General features: G+C 42.1%; 1 pseudogene; it reads left to right on the top strand.

The window, feature by feature from the left end:
- The window catches only part of LOC119316675, a 10,824-nt pseudogene extending 10,417 nt beyond the window's left edge, over positions 1-407 (top strand).
- Positions 408-12,414: the final 12,007 nt, after the last annotated feature.

The raw sequence follows: 12,414 nt of genomic DNA, 5'->3' as shown, positions 1-12,414 counted from the left end.
AAGGGTACTATCCAACTTCTCCGCAGCAACCAGGACAAGGGCAACAACCAGGACAAGGGCAACAAGGGCACTTCCCAACTTCTGGACAAGCGCAACAACCAGGACAAGGCCAACAAATAGGACAAGCACAACAACTAGGACAAGGGCAACAAGGATACTACCCAACTTCTCTGCAGCAGCCAGGACAAGAGCAACAGTCAGGACAAGGGCAACAGTTAGGACAAGGACACCAACCAGGACAAGGGCAACAATCAGGACAAGAGCAACAAGGCTACGACACCCCATACCATGTTAGCGTGGAGCAGCAAGCGGCCAGCCCAAAAGTGGCAAAGGCGCACCATCCGGTGGCACAGCTGCCGACAATGTGCCAGATGGAGGGGGGCGACGCATTGTCGGCTAGCCAGTGATAGAACTCTCTGCAGCTTGCATGGTGCTTGGGCATGCATGCACCTTAGCTATCCAATAAACATGACGTGTGTTCACGGTTTTTCATGTAACTAGAGTAGACCCCAATAATGATGCAAAATGAAAAGCTTCTCCAGCTAAAAAAAGAACAAAATGGGTGTTGTATAGTATGTGTTGCATGTCTCATCTCATTGTGTTGATGCATACTGATGATCCACAAGTATAGGGGATCAATTGTAGTCCTTTCGATAAGTAAGAGTGTTGAATGCAACAAGGAGCAGAAGGAAATGATAAGCCGTTTTCAGCATGGTATTTTCTGCAAGCACTGGAAGTAACGGTAACATATAGTTTTGTAGTAGGATAATTCGTAGCAAGTAACAAGTAACAATGGTAATAAGGTGCAGCAAGGTGGCCCAATCCTTTATAGCAAAGGACAAGCAGGAACGTTCTCTTATGTAAAGCAAAGTGCTCTCGAGGACACATGGGAATTGTCATCTAGTCACGTTCATCATGTTTAGTTGATTCGTGTTTACTACTTTGATATTTTGATATGTGGGTGGACCGGTGCTTGGGTGATGTTCTTACTTGAACAATCAACCCACTTATGATTACCCCTTCTCGCAAGTATCCGCAACTACGAAATAAGAATTAAGAAAAATCTAACCATAACATGAAACATATGGATCCAAATCAGCCCCTTACTGAATAACGCATAAACTAGGGTTTAAGCTTCGGCCACTCTAGCAACCCATCATCTAGTTATTACTCCACAATGTCTTCCCTTAGGCCCAAGTATGGTGAAGTGTCATGTAGTTGACGTTCACATGACACCACTAAAGGAAGCAACAACATACATATAATCAAAATATCAAACAAATACCAACATCACATGATTACTTATGACAAGACTTCTCCCATGTCCTCGAGAACAAAAGTAACTACTCACAAATCATATTCATGTTCAAGATCAGAGGTGTATTGAATATACTTGAGGGTCTGAACACTTAATCTTCCACCAAATAAACCAACTTGCATCAACTACAAGATGTAATCAACACTACTAGCAACCCACGTGTACCAATATGAGATTTGGGGACAAAGATTGAATACAAGATATGAACTAGGGTCTGAGATGAGATGGTGTTGGTGAAGATGTTGATGAAGATTGGTCCTTCCATGAAGAGAGGATCGTTGGTGATGTCGATGGCTTCGATTTCCCCCTCCAGGAGGGAAGTTACCCTGGCGGAATCGCTCCGCCGGAGAGCAAAATTGCTCCTGCCCAGGTTTTGCCTTGAGATGGTGGCGCTTCATGCTAAAAGTCTTCTTATTTGTTTCTAGGGCAAATGGCTTCATATAGCAGAAGATGAGCACCGAAGGCCTGCCATGGAGCCCACAAGCTCAGAGGGTGCACCGAGGGAGTGGGGCGTGCCCCCTCAGTTTGTCGCTCCCTGGTGGCCTGATACGTCTCCAACCTATAGTGCTATGTCCATGGCTCACACTCATGTATTGCGTGAAAATTGAAAAGGTTTGAGAACATCAAAAGTATGAAACAATTGCTTGGCTTGTCATCGGGGTTTTGCATGATTTAAATGTTTTGTGTGATGAAGATGGAGCATAGCCAGACTATATGATTTTGTAGGGATAAGCTTTCTTTGGCCATGTTATTTTGAGAAGACATAATTATTTTGTTAGTATGCTTGAAGTATTATTGTTTTTATGTCAATGTTAAAATTTTGTTTTGAATCTTACGGATCTGAACATTCATGCCACAATAAAGAGAATTACATGGATAAATATGTTAGGTAGCATTCCACATCAAAAAACCTGTTTTTATCATTTACCTACTCGAGGACGAGCAGGAATTAAGTTTGGGGATGCTTGATACGTCTCCAACGTGTATCTATAATTTTTGATTGTTCCATGCTATTATATTATCTATCTTGGATGTTTTATATGCATTTATATGCTATTTTATATGATTTTTGGGACTAACCTATTAGCCTAGAGCCTAGTGTCAGTTTCTATTTTTTCCCTTGTTACTGAGTTTCGTAGGAAAGGAATATCAAACGAAGTCCAATTGACCTGAAACTTCACGATGATTGTTTTTGGACCAGAAGAAGCCCCCGAAGCAAAAGAGTTGGGCCAGAAGAGCCACGAGGCCTCCACAAGGGTGGAGGGCGCGCCCTCCGAACTTGTGGGCCCCTCGTAGACTCCCCTGACTTGTTCTCGACGCCAACACCTCTTATATATCCCCAAACCTCCAGAACAGAACCTAGATCGGAAGTTCCGCCGCCAAAAGCCTCTATAGCCACCAAAAACCAATCGGGGCCCTGTTCCGGCACCCTGCCGGAGGGGGAAATCATCACTGGTGGCCATCTTCATCATCCTGGCGGTCTCCATGACGTGGAGGGAGTAGTTCACCCTCGAGGCTTAGGGTATGTACCAGTAGCTATGTGTTTGATCTCTCTCTCTTTCTCTCTCTCTCGTGTTCTTGATATGACACGATCTTGATGTACCGCGAGCTTTGCTATTATAGTTTAATCATATGGTGTTTTCCCCCTCTACCTTCTTGTAATTGATTGAGTTTTCCCTTTGAAGTTATCTTATCAGATTGAGTCTTTAAGGATTTGAGAACACTTGATGTATGTCTTGCATGTGTTTATCTGTGGTGACAATGGGATATTCACGTGATCTACTTGAAGTATGTTTTGGTGATCAACTTGCGGGTTCTGTGACCTTGTGAACTTTTGCATAGGGGTTGGTGCACGTTTTCGTCTTGACTCTCCGGTAGAAACTTTGGGGCACTCTTTGAAGTTCTTTGTGTTGGTTTGAATAGATGAATCTGAGATTGTGTGATGCATATCGTATAATCAAACCCGCGGATACTTGTGGTGACATTGGAGTATCTAGGTGACATTAGGGTTTTGGTTGATGTGTGTCTTAAGGTGTTATTTTAGTACGAACTCTAGGGCTATTTGCTACACTTATAGAATAGATCAATAGATCGATCAGACAGAATAACTTTGAGGTGGTTTTGTACCCTACAATAATCTCTTCGTTTGTTCTCCGCTATTAGTGACTCTTTGTTGCATGTTGAGGGATTTTTATATGATCTAATTATGTTATCATTGTTGAGAGAACTTGCACTAGTGAAATTATGAACCCTAGGCCTTGTTTCCAAGCATCGCAATACCGTTTTCGCTCACTTTTGTTACTTGCTACCTTGCTGTTTTTATATTTTCAGATTACAAAAATCCATATCTACCATCCATATTGCACTTGTATCACCATCTCTTCGTCGAACTAGTGCACCTATTCAATTTACCATTGTATTGGGTTTGTTGGGGACACAAGAGACTCTTTGTTATTTGGTTGCAGGGTTGTTTGAGGAGAACATCTTCATCCTACGCCTCCCACAGATTGATAAACCTTAGGTCTCCACTTGAGAGAAATTTTCTACTGTCCTACAAACCTCTGCACTTGGAGGCCCAACAACGTCTACAAGAAGAAGGGTGCATAGTAGACATCAAGCTCTTTTCTGGCGCTGTTGCCGGGGAGTACTGCTTGAAGGTATATCTTTAGATCTTGCAGTCGAATCTTTTAGTTTCTTGTTTTATCACTAGTTTAGTCTATAAAAGAGAACTACAAAAAATGGAATTGAGGTTGCCTCATATGCTTCATCTTTTTAATGTCTTTTGTGAAAATAAGGATTCCGATAATTGTGCTCAATTGCTAGAGGAAGAACGCAATAAAATGTTTGACATATAATCTTTGAATGTTGAGCATGATTGCAATGTTGTTAGTATGAATTCTTTGAATATCCATAGTACTAATGATGATTGCACTATTCATGATAAAAATGTTTCTTATAAGCATGTAAATTTTTGTGGAGTGCATAGAGTTTGTTGTTACATACCAAAAAGGGAAGATAGATTTTGCAAGAAGCATAAGCATTGAGAAACTAAATGGTTGCAAGAGAGGCTAGATGTTTGTGCTAAAAATTTAATATGTTTAGCCATCCTTGTGAACTTTGCAATGAACATGGTCACTTAAATCTCCAATGCAAATTGTTTCATGATCGAATCGTGTCCAAAAGTTGTGATGACTTGATTTCCCTTGCGCATCATAATGAACTTAGTTTGCTTCTGGGTTATGAAGAAATAAAACGTATAACTAAGGGCATTCCAAAATATAACCTTGATAAATTTCTTTATTTTGATATAGAGGAAATTTATATGTATTGTGCGGTAAATTACCTGATTCATCATAAGAAAATAAACAGAAGATGAATAGAATACTAATGAAGGGGAAGAGGTTTCCCAATATCCTCCTGTTTTTTCTTATGATGAATCAAGTAATGAGGACGAGCCTTTTATTCAACCAATATCATAAATAAGGAGCTCCAAAAGGGTGATAAAACCCACACATGATGTGAAGAAGAAAAATAAAAGATGGAGAAGCAAAGGTAAAAAGGTATCCCTCCAGATGATGTTGCTCCTATTATTGTTATGCCTATTACTCATTATGATGATTATGGTTGGGAAAGTAATGATACTTGTTATAACCTTGAAAATCTTTTTGGCACCAACTTAGAAAGTTGTGATAATAATTGCTATACTATTGGTGCTATTCATACTATTAATGATGAGAGTGATTATGCTTGTGATATGCAAAGGCCCAAGCTTGGGGATGCTATGTTTGATGAAAATGACATGTTTGAGAATTTATTTGCTGCAATTAATGTTTGTCCCAAGCTTGGGGATGCTATGTTTAATGAAGATGATATTTTTAGTCCTCCAAGTATTGATGTGCATATTTATTATGATGATAGTATGCCTCCTATTTATGATGATTGCAATATTTATGAAAGTGGATTTGGAGAAGCCATGACTTTATTTAGTAATGATTCCACTATCTTGGAAGAGGTTTCAATCGATTATGATGACAACAAAGTTGCTACTTATGATGATTATTGTGATGTCACTTATGTTATAAAATGTAGTGATGATTATATTTATAAAGCTTGTCATAATTATGATTACCCTTTTTCTGAACATTATTCTTTTAATATGGAAACAATTTATAGTATTCGAGTTTCTTATGATACTCCCACCATTCCGAATGAAAATACATTTGCTTATGTGGAGAGTAATAAAATTTCTATGCTTGTAGATCATGAAAAGAATGATTTATGTGATGGATATATTGTTGAATTTATTCATGATGCTACTGAAAATTATTATGAGGGAGGAATATATGCTTGTAGGAGTTGCAATAATATCAAGTTTCCTCTCTATGTGTTGAAAATCTTGAAGTTATGCATGTTTTGCCTTCCTATGCTAATTGATTATTGCTCCCATAAATTGTTTCCTCACAAAATACGTATGCATAGGAAGTGGATTAGACTTAAATGTGCTAGTCATATGCTTCATGATGCCCTCTTTATGTTTCAATTCTTATCTTTTATGCGAGCATCATTGAAATCATCATGCCTAGCTAAAAGGCATTAAAGAAAAGCGCTTGTTGGGAGACAACCCAATATTTACCCCTACTGTTTTTATGTGTTCACATGATTATGCTACTGTAGTAATCATGTTTTATGGATTTTGTTTCAATAAAGTGTCAAGTAAGACATTTGGGATGGCTTTGTGGTGATAGTTGATTTGACCTTGCTGAAAAACAGAAACCTTTGCATTCAGGAAAACAATCGTATTTTTAGTAGAAGCGTGATAAAATACTAATTCTTTTTGCTGAAGATTAATAAACAAATTTCTTAGGACTTCCTAATTTCTCAGGATTTTGGGAGCTACAGAAGTATTTGAAATATCCAGAGTTCTATAGATTGTTCTGTTTTTGACAAATTCTGTTTTCTATGTGTTGTTTGCTTATTTTGATGAATCTATGAGTAGTATTGGAGAGTATGAACTATAGAGAAGTTGGAATACAGTAGATATTACACCAATATAAATAAAGAATGAGTTCACAATATTACCGAAAGTGGTGATTTATTTTCTTATACTAACGGAGCTTATGAGATTTTCTGTTGAGTTTTGTGTTGTGAAGTTTTCATGTTTTGGGTGAAGTTTCGATGTACTACGGAATAAGGAGTGACAAGAGCCTAAGCTTGGGGATGCCCAAGGCACCCCAAGGTAATATTCAAGGAATACCCAAGCAACTAAGCTTGGGGATGCCTCGGATGGCATCCCCTCTTTCGTCTTCATTCATCGGTAACTTTATTTGAGGTTATATTTTTATTCACCACATGATGTGAGTTTTGCTTGGAGCATCATTTTATTTTATTAGAATTTGCTTTCTGTTATTTAGAATAATGTTTTGCATCTTTTAGTTCAATAAAAAGGTAAAGTACAGCCTTTACCATGCTTATTTTGCAAGTCTATATGTTGCTGTTTTAAAAACAGAAAGTTTGTTGTTATGTTTTGAATATTGATGAATAGTTAGAACATGGTAAAATCTTGAAATTTTTATAAAATTAGTAACAACAAATTTTCTACAGTGTGGTAATTTTTCAGAATTTTTGGAGTTAAAGGAGTATGATTCCTCTTGCATTTTTTACAGACTATCCTGTTTAGACAGATTGCTGTTATGTTTGCATTGTTTGCATATGTTTGTTTGTTTAATGATTCTATTTGAATATAGGACTCTTAAATATGCAGAGGCATTTAGTAGGCAATATCAAATAATAACTTTAGTGATTTTTTACAGTAGAGAATGATAAGGTTTATGCATGGATTTATAGTAACTTATCTCACGAGTTCTTGTTGAGTTTTGTGTGAATGAAGTTTTTGAGATTTACGAAAACTGCGATATGAAAGGAATTAAGGAGACACAAAAGCTCAAGCTTGGGCATGCCCAAGGCATCCCAAATTAATATTTCAAGAAGTCTCAAACATCTAAGCTTGGGGATGCCCCGGTTGGCATCCCACCTTTCTAACATAAGTTTTTGCTTCTTCACATGATATGTGCTATCCTTGCAATGTAATTTTATTTTATTTTGTTTTGTTTGCTGTTTCAATAAAGTACTTAAGATTGGAAATTTTATTTATGAGAATGAGTCTTCACATAGTTGCATAATTATTCAACTACTTAGTATGCTTCACTTATATCTTTGGAGTAGTTTGTCATTTGCTCTAGTGCTTCACTTATATATTTTTAGAGCACGACGGAAGTTTTATTTTGAAGAAATTGATGAACTCTCATGCTTCACTTATATTATTTTGAGAGTCTCTAAATAGCATGGTAATTTGCTTAGGTTATGAATTTAGTCCTAATATGATGGGCATCCAAGAGACATATAATAAAAACTTTCATATAAAATGCATTGAATACTATGAGAAGTTTGATTCCTTATGATTGTTTTGAGATATGATTATGGTGATATTACATTCATGCTAGTCACTACTGGAATCAGGATCTTTGCTGTCAGCCAGCTCTTTGCCGTCTGCTAGCTGACGGCAAAGAAGTTCTTTGCCATCAGCTTAAATAAAGTTGTCGGCAAAGAAAGAGCAGACGTCAAAGAAGGTATTTGCCGTCTGCTAGCTAACTGCATAGAAGCTTTGCAGATGGTGGGTGGCGGACTATGAGGACGACCTAACAGCCACTTTCTTTGCCGTCTGCTAGCGGGCGACAAAGCTTATTTGCCGTCAGCCAGCAGACGACAAAGAAAGTGGCCGTTTCCCCCCGGCCCCACCCCGCTAAGTGATCTCCCTCCCCCCTCTCTCTCTCTGTAACACCCCCGATGTCATGCTACAGTAATCCCCTGTTGATGGTGCCATGTCATCACACTACTGTTGCTAATCCTCACTTGATCCAAATCACTGTTCATGTTCAAACTCAAATTCAAAGTAAAAAATTCAAATTTTCCAAACATGAAAACTAAAATGGTCAAAGTGTGCCAAATAATCCCTGGATATTTTTCATGTTGGAACCAACCCCTTTTGGATTCCCAAAGTGCCCCTGGAAATTATTTAGTGGTCCAGCGGCATTTAAAATTGGCCTTTTCAATTTCTAAAAATGGTTAAACATCTCCTTTTGGCCTCAAACATTTTGTGACTCCTAGAAATAATGTACTTGATTTATGTGACAAGTCTCAAATCTAACAAAACTCATTTAGTCTTACTTTTAAATAGAAAACAACAGCTAACATTGGAACAGAAAATATATATATCAAAAAATAGAGAAAAGAGAAACCCTCCTCCCCTGGGCCATTTGGCCCATCTAGCTAAACAACCAGCCCACCTCCACCTCTCCCTCCTCTACAGGAGACCAGGAGGGCGTGGCGCTCATCCACGGCGCCATGGCCATGGATGGCTGCCACGAGCCCCTCCTTTTGACCTATAAGGGAACCCCCACACCCCACCGAAACCTTAGCCCCTCGATCTCTCTCCCTCGCGCCCCCTCCTCCTTCTGCGCCCTGACCGGTCCGCCTCTGCCCCGCCGACCTCGCCGTCATCCGCGGCCACCGTCATCTCCGGCGTGCGGGAGCATGTCCAGGAGGTCCGGCGCGGCCGGATCCGTCCGCTCCGGGGACCACCTCAAGCCGGGACGGTCCGTGTGCTCGCCATCGAGCCCTTCTCCGCCGCGGACGTCACCAACTCGTCGTCGTTGCCACTGCTCCGGGCCGCCTCCGACCTTCTAACCTCGTCCACGAGAACCGGGGTGAGCTTCTCCCTCGGGTCCCCCTTTTAGCCCTTCGATTTGGACGCCGTAGGCCGTCATCTCCGTCGAGCTCGAACCCCCGTGTACGCGTATGTGCGTGCGTTCGCTGCCGCCTGTTACTTCTTCTACTATCGTTGTTGCCGGTTGTCGCTGCTGCTGTCCCGTGCTCGCCCGCCCCTACTGCGTGTGCGTGCCTGCGCTGCTGCTCCATTTGCTGCTGGCCGCTGCTGCTGCGTACTGCCGCCGCACTGCTGATGCTCCTTGCGTGCTTCTGCGCTGCCTTGCCTCTGTTCTGCTTGATGCTAGCCACGGCAAAGGCCATGGCCGTGGTGCGTGAGAGCGCAGTGTGTGTGTGCGTGAGTTGTGACTGTGCGTGTTGTGCGTGCGTACGTGCTGTGTGTGGCTGGCTTTTGCCACGGCCGTGTGTGTGGCCGGCCCCTTGCTAGCTTAGGGGCTAATCCCCAGCTAAAACAAGTCCCTTTGTTAGACTAATTTATATTACACTTAGTTTTAGTTGTATCCTATGACATGTGGGCCGGCCCTTGTAAACAAAAGGAACGAAAAATAAAATTAAAAAGTAAAAATAATAATTAATTAGCAATATAATTAATTAACTTAATTAACATGCTTAATAACCTGGTTAACTAGATAGATTAGTTAATCTAATATTGTTTAACTAAACTGTCTCTATGACAGTAGGACCCATTTGTCAGTTTGACTTGTCAACAGGTCAAAGTTGACCGCTGACATCACTTTGACCTCATGCTAATGTCATTATTCAATTTCTGTCAAATTTAATATTTAATAATAATTTCAGGAAATCGCTAAAACTTTAATAATTCATAGAAAATTAACGTAACTCGGATCGAAAAACTTTATATATGAAAGTTGCTCAGAACGACGAGACGAATCCGAATACGCGATCCGTTCATCTGTCACATGCCCCTAGCATGCTGAACATGGAACATTCCCTCTCGGGTCATGTGTATGACACAGGTCCGGAACCGGGAAATCATTCCCGGTTGAATTTCCCCTTCACCTTTATCGTGTAGCCATACGTTAGGTCACACCTGGCTCAGCATATTGCCATGTTATGCTTTGTGATGCTATGCTTGCTTTATATTTACTGTTTCTTCCCCCTCTTCTCTCCGGTAGACCCCGAGACCGATGCCGCCCCTGTGATCGAGTACGTCGTCGACGACCCCTCCTTGCCAGAGCAACCAGGCAAGCAAACCCCCCTTGAGCATTCTGATATCGCCCATTTCTTTCCCTCTCATGCTTGCATTAGAACTGCTACTGCTTTCTGTATGATCCTACTCTGATGCATAGCCTATATTTTTGTTACCTGCTTCCATACTTATCTGCTTATCCTAAACTGCTTAGTATAGGTTGGTTAGTGATCAATCAGTGACCCCCACCTTGTCCCAGTTGCCCCGCTTTATGTTCGATGACTCGATCAACGTGATCGACGTCCAGGCCCCGACACCGCACATCACCCCCCTAGTTGTACGACACTACAGAGTTACTATCGAGTGCCGAGGGTGAACCTCATACATCACTCCTGATGAGATCTCTGTAGTGTAGCTATTCGGTCGTGATCATCGAGGGTGATTTCCTCCTTAACTACTTCCATTATGGCTCTGTCGTGCAACCCCTCAAGTGTGAACCTCGAGGATGGATCCTCTTACGTTCACCTTGATCATAACATCGAGTGGAATTCACCGGGGGTGATTCCTCGGGTTTTCCCCTTGGTGTTAGACACACAGTTACTATGGTTACTATGACTTTGCACTGAGCCATGTTACTAAAGACGGGTCGGTCCTGAGAGGTACCCGCGCGAGCTTAATAGCTAGTGATGTGGAGTCGGGTTGACCTGGAAGGTGCCCGCGAGATACTTACGAGGCGTGGCCGGGCATTCTTAGCCCTTGCCGCAAGTACTTGAGACGGGGCGATGGGGTCACATCGATCGTGAGTCTCTGCTCGTTACCGCGTGCTCCTAATCCACTACGGTTTGGATATTTGATCCGAGGGGCCTCTGGCCTGATAGCACTAACCATCACGTGGGCATAGTATGGGCGTTCTGCATCGTATACATCAGCCGAAGCTTAGTAGACGTCAGTGACTAAGCGGCGCGCGCCGGGTTGGACTGTGTAAGCTCCTGCCTTGTTGAAGGAGGTAGCTAGGCCTGCTCACCGGCCGCGTACGCAACGTGCATGAGTTCCTAGGGAGATGGCCCATGACCCCTGGGGGCATAGGTTTAGTCCGGCGTGCTGGCCTCTCTATTAAGCCTAGGTCGGGTTGCGGCGTATTGTTTGGCCGAGGCCGGGCATGACCTAGGAAAGTGTGTCCGGCCGGAGTTAATCGAGCGTGGTGGGTAAGTTGGTGCACCCCTGCAGGGAAGAAAACATCTATCGATAGCCTGTCCTACGGTAACAGACACTTGGAGTTGTATCCCGATCAATACAACTAGAATTGGTTACTTGAGATGAGAAATGGATTGTGATGAAAAATGGATGGTGATGAGAAATGGACATGAGAAATGGATAGTATGGCTCTGGGATTTCTTTCTCGCAGGGAGTCGAGAAAGGATCTCTGGCCGAGGTTGATAACACTACTGCTACTTTACTTTATGCTACTCTACTCCGTCCTGTTGCTGCAAGATGGTGGTTTCCAGAAGATGCTAGTCTTTGATAGGCTAGGCTTTCCCCCTTCTCTTCTGGCATTCTACAGTTTAGTCCACAGATACAACCCATTCCTTTGATACAGAGGCATACTTAGTTTAGATATGATGTAAGTCTTGCGAGTACTTTGGATGAGTACTCACGGAAGCTTTGCTACTTCCTTTCCCCCCATACCCGATTGTTGCGACCAGATGACGGATCCCAGGAGCCAGCCGACGCCACTGATGACTACTACTACCCGGAGGATGCCTACTACTACGTGAAGACCGCAGACGACTAGGAGTAGTTAGGAGGCTCCCAGGCAGGAGGCCTTGCCTTTTCGATCGATGTTGCTTTTGTGCTAGCCTTCTTAAGGCAAACTTGTCTAACTTATGTCTGTACTCATATATTGTTGCTTCCGCTGACTCTTGTGTCTTCGAGCTTATGTTTTCGAGCCCTCGAGGCCCCTGGCTTGTAATATAAAGCTTGTATTATTTTAAATTTGTGTCTAGAGTTGTGTTGTGATATCGTCCCGTGAGTCCTTGATCTTGATTGTACACATTTGCGTGTATGATTAGTGTACGATTGAATCGAGGGCGTCACTCTCTCTCTCCCAGCCCTCACCTCACCAGCGCCCCCACCCCCAACCCCTTGCCCCCACCGCCCCGGCGCC

Source organism: Triticum dicoccoides, chromosome 1A (genome assembly GCF_002162155.2).
Source record: "Triticum dicoccoides isolate Atlit2015 ecotype Zavitan chromosome 1A, WEW_v2.0, whole genome shotgun sequence".
Lineage (NCBI taxonomy): Eukaryota > Viridiplantae > Streptophyta > Magnoliopsida > Poales > Poaceae > Triticum > Triticum dicoccoides.
Note: the sequence above shows the minus strand (reverse complement) of the source record. Positions and strands in the feature narration are given on the sequence as shown.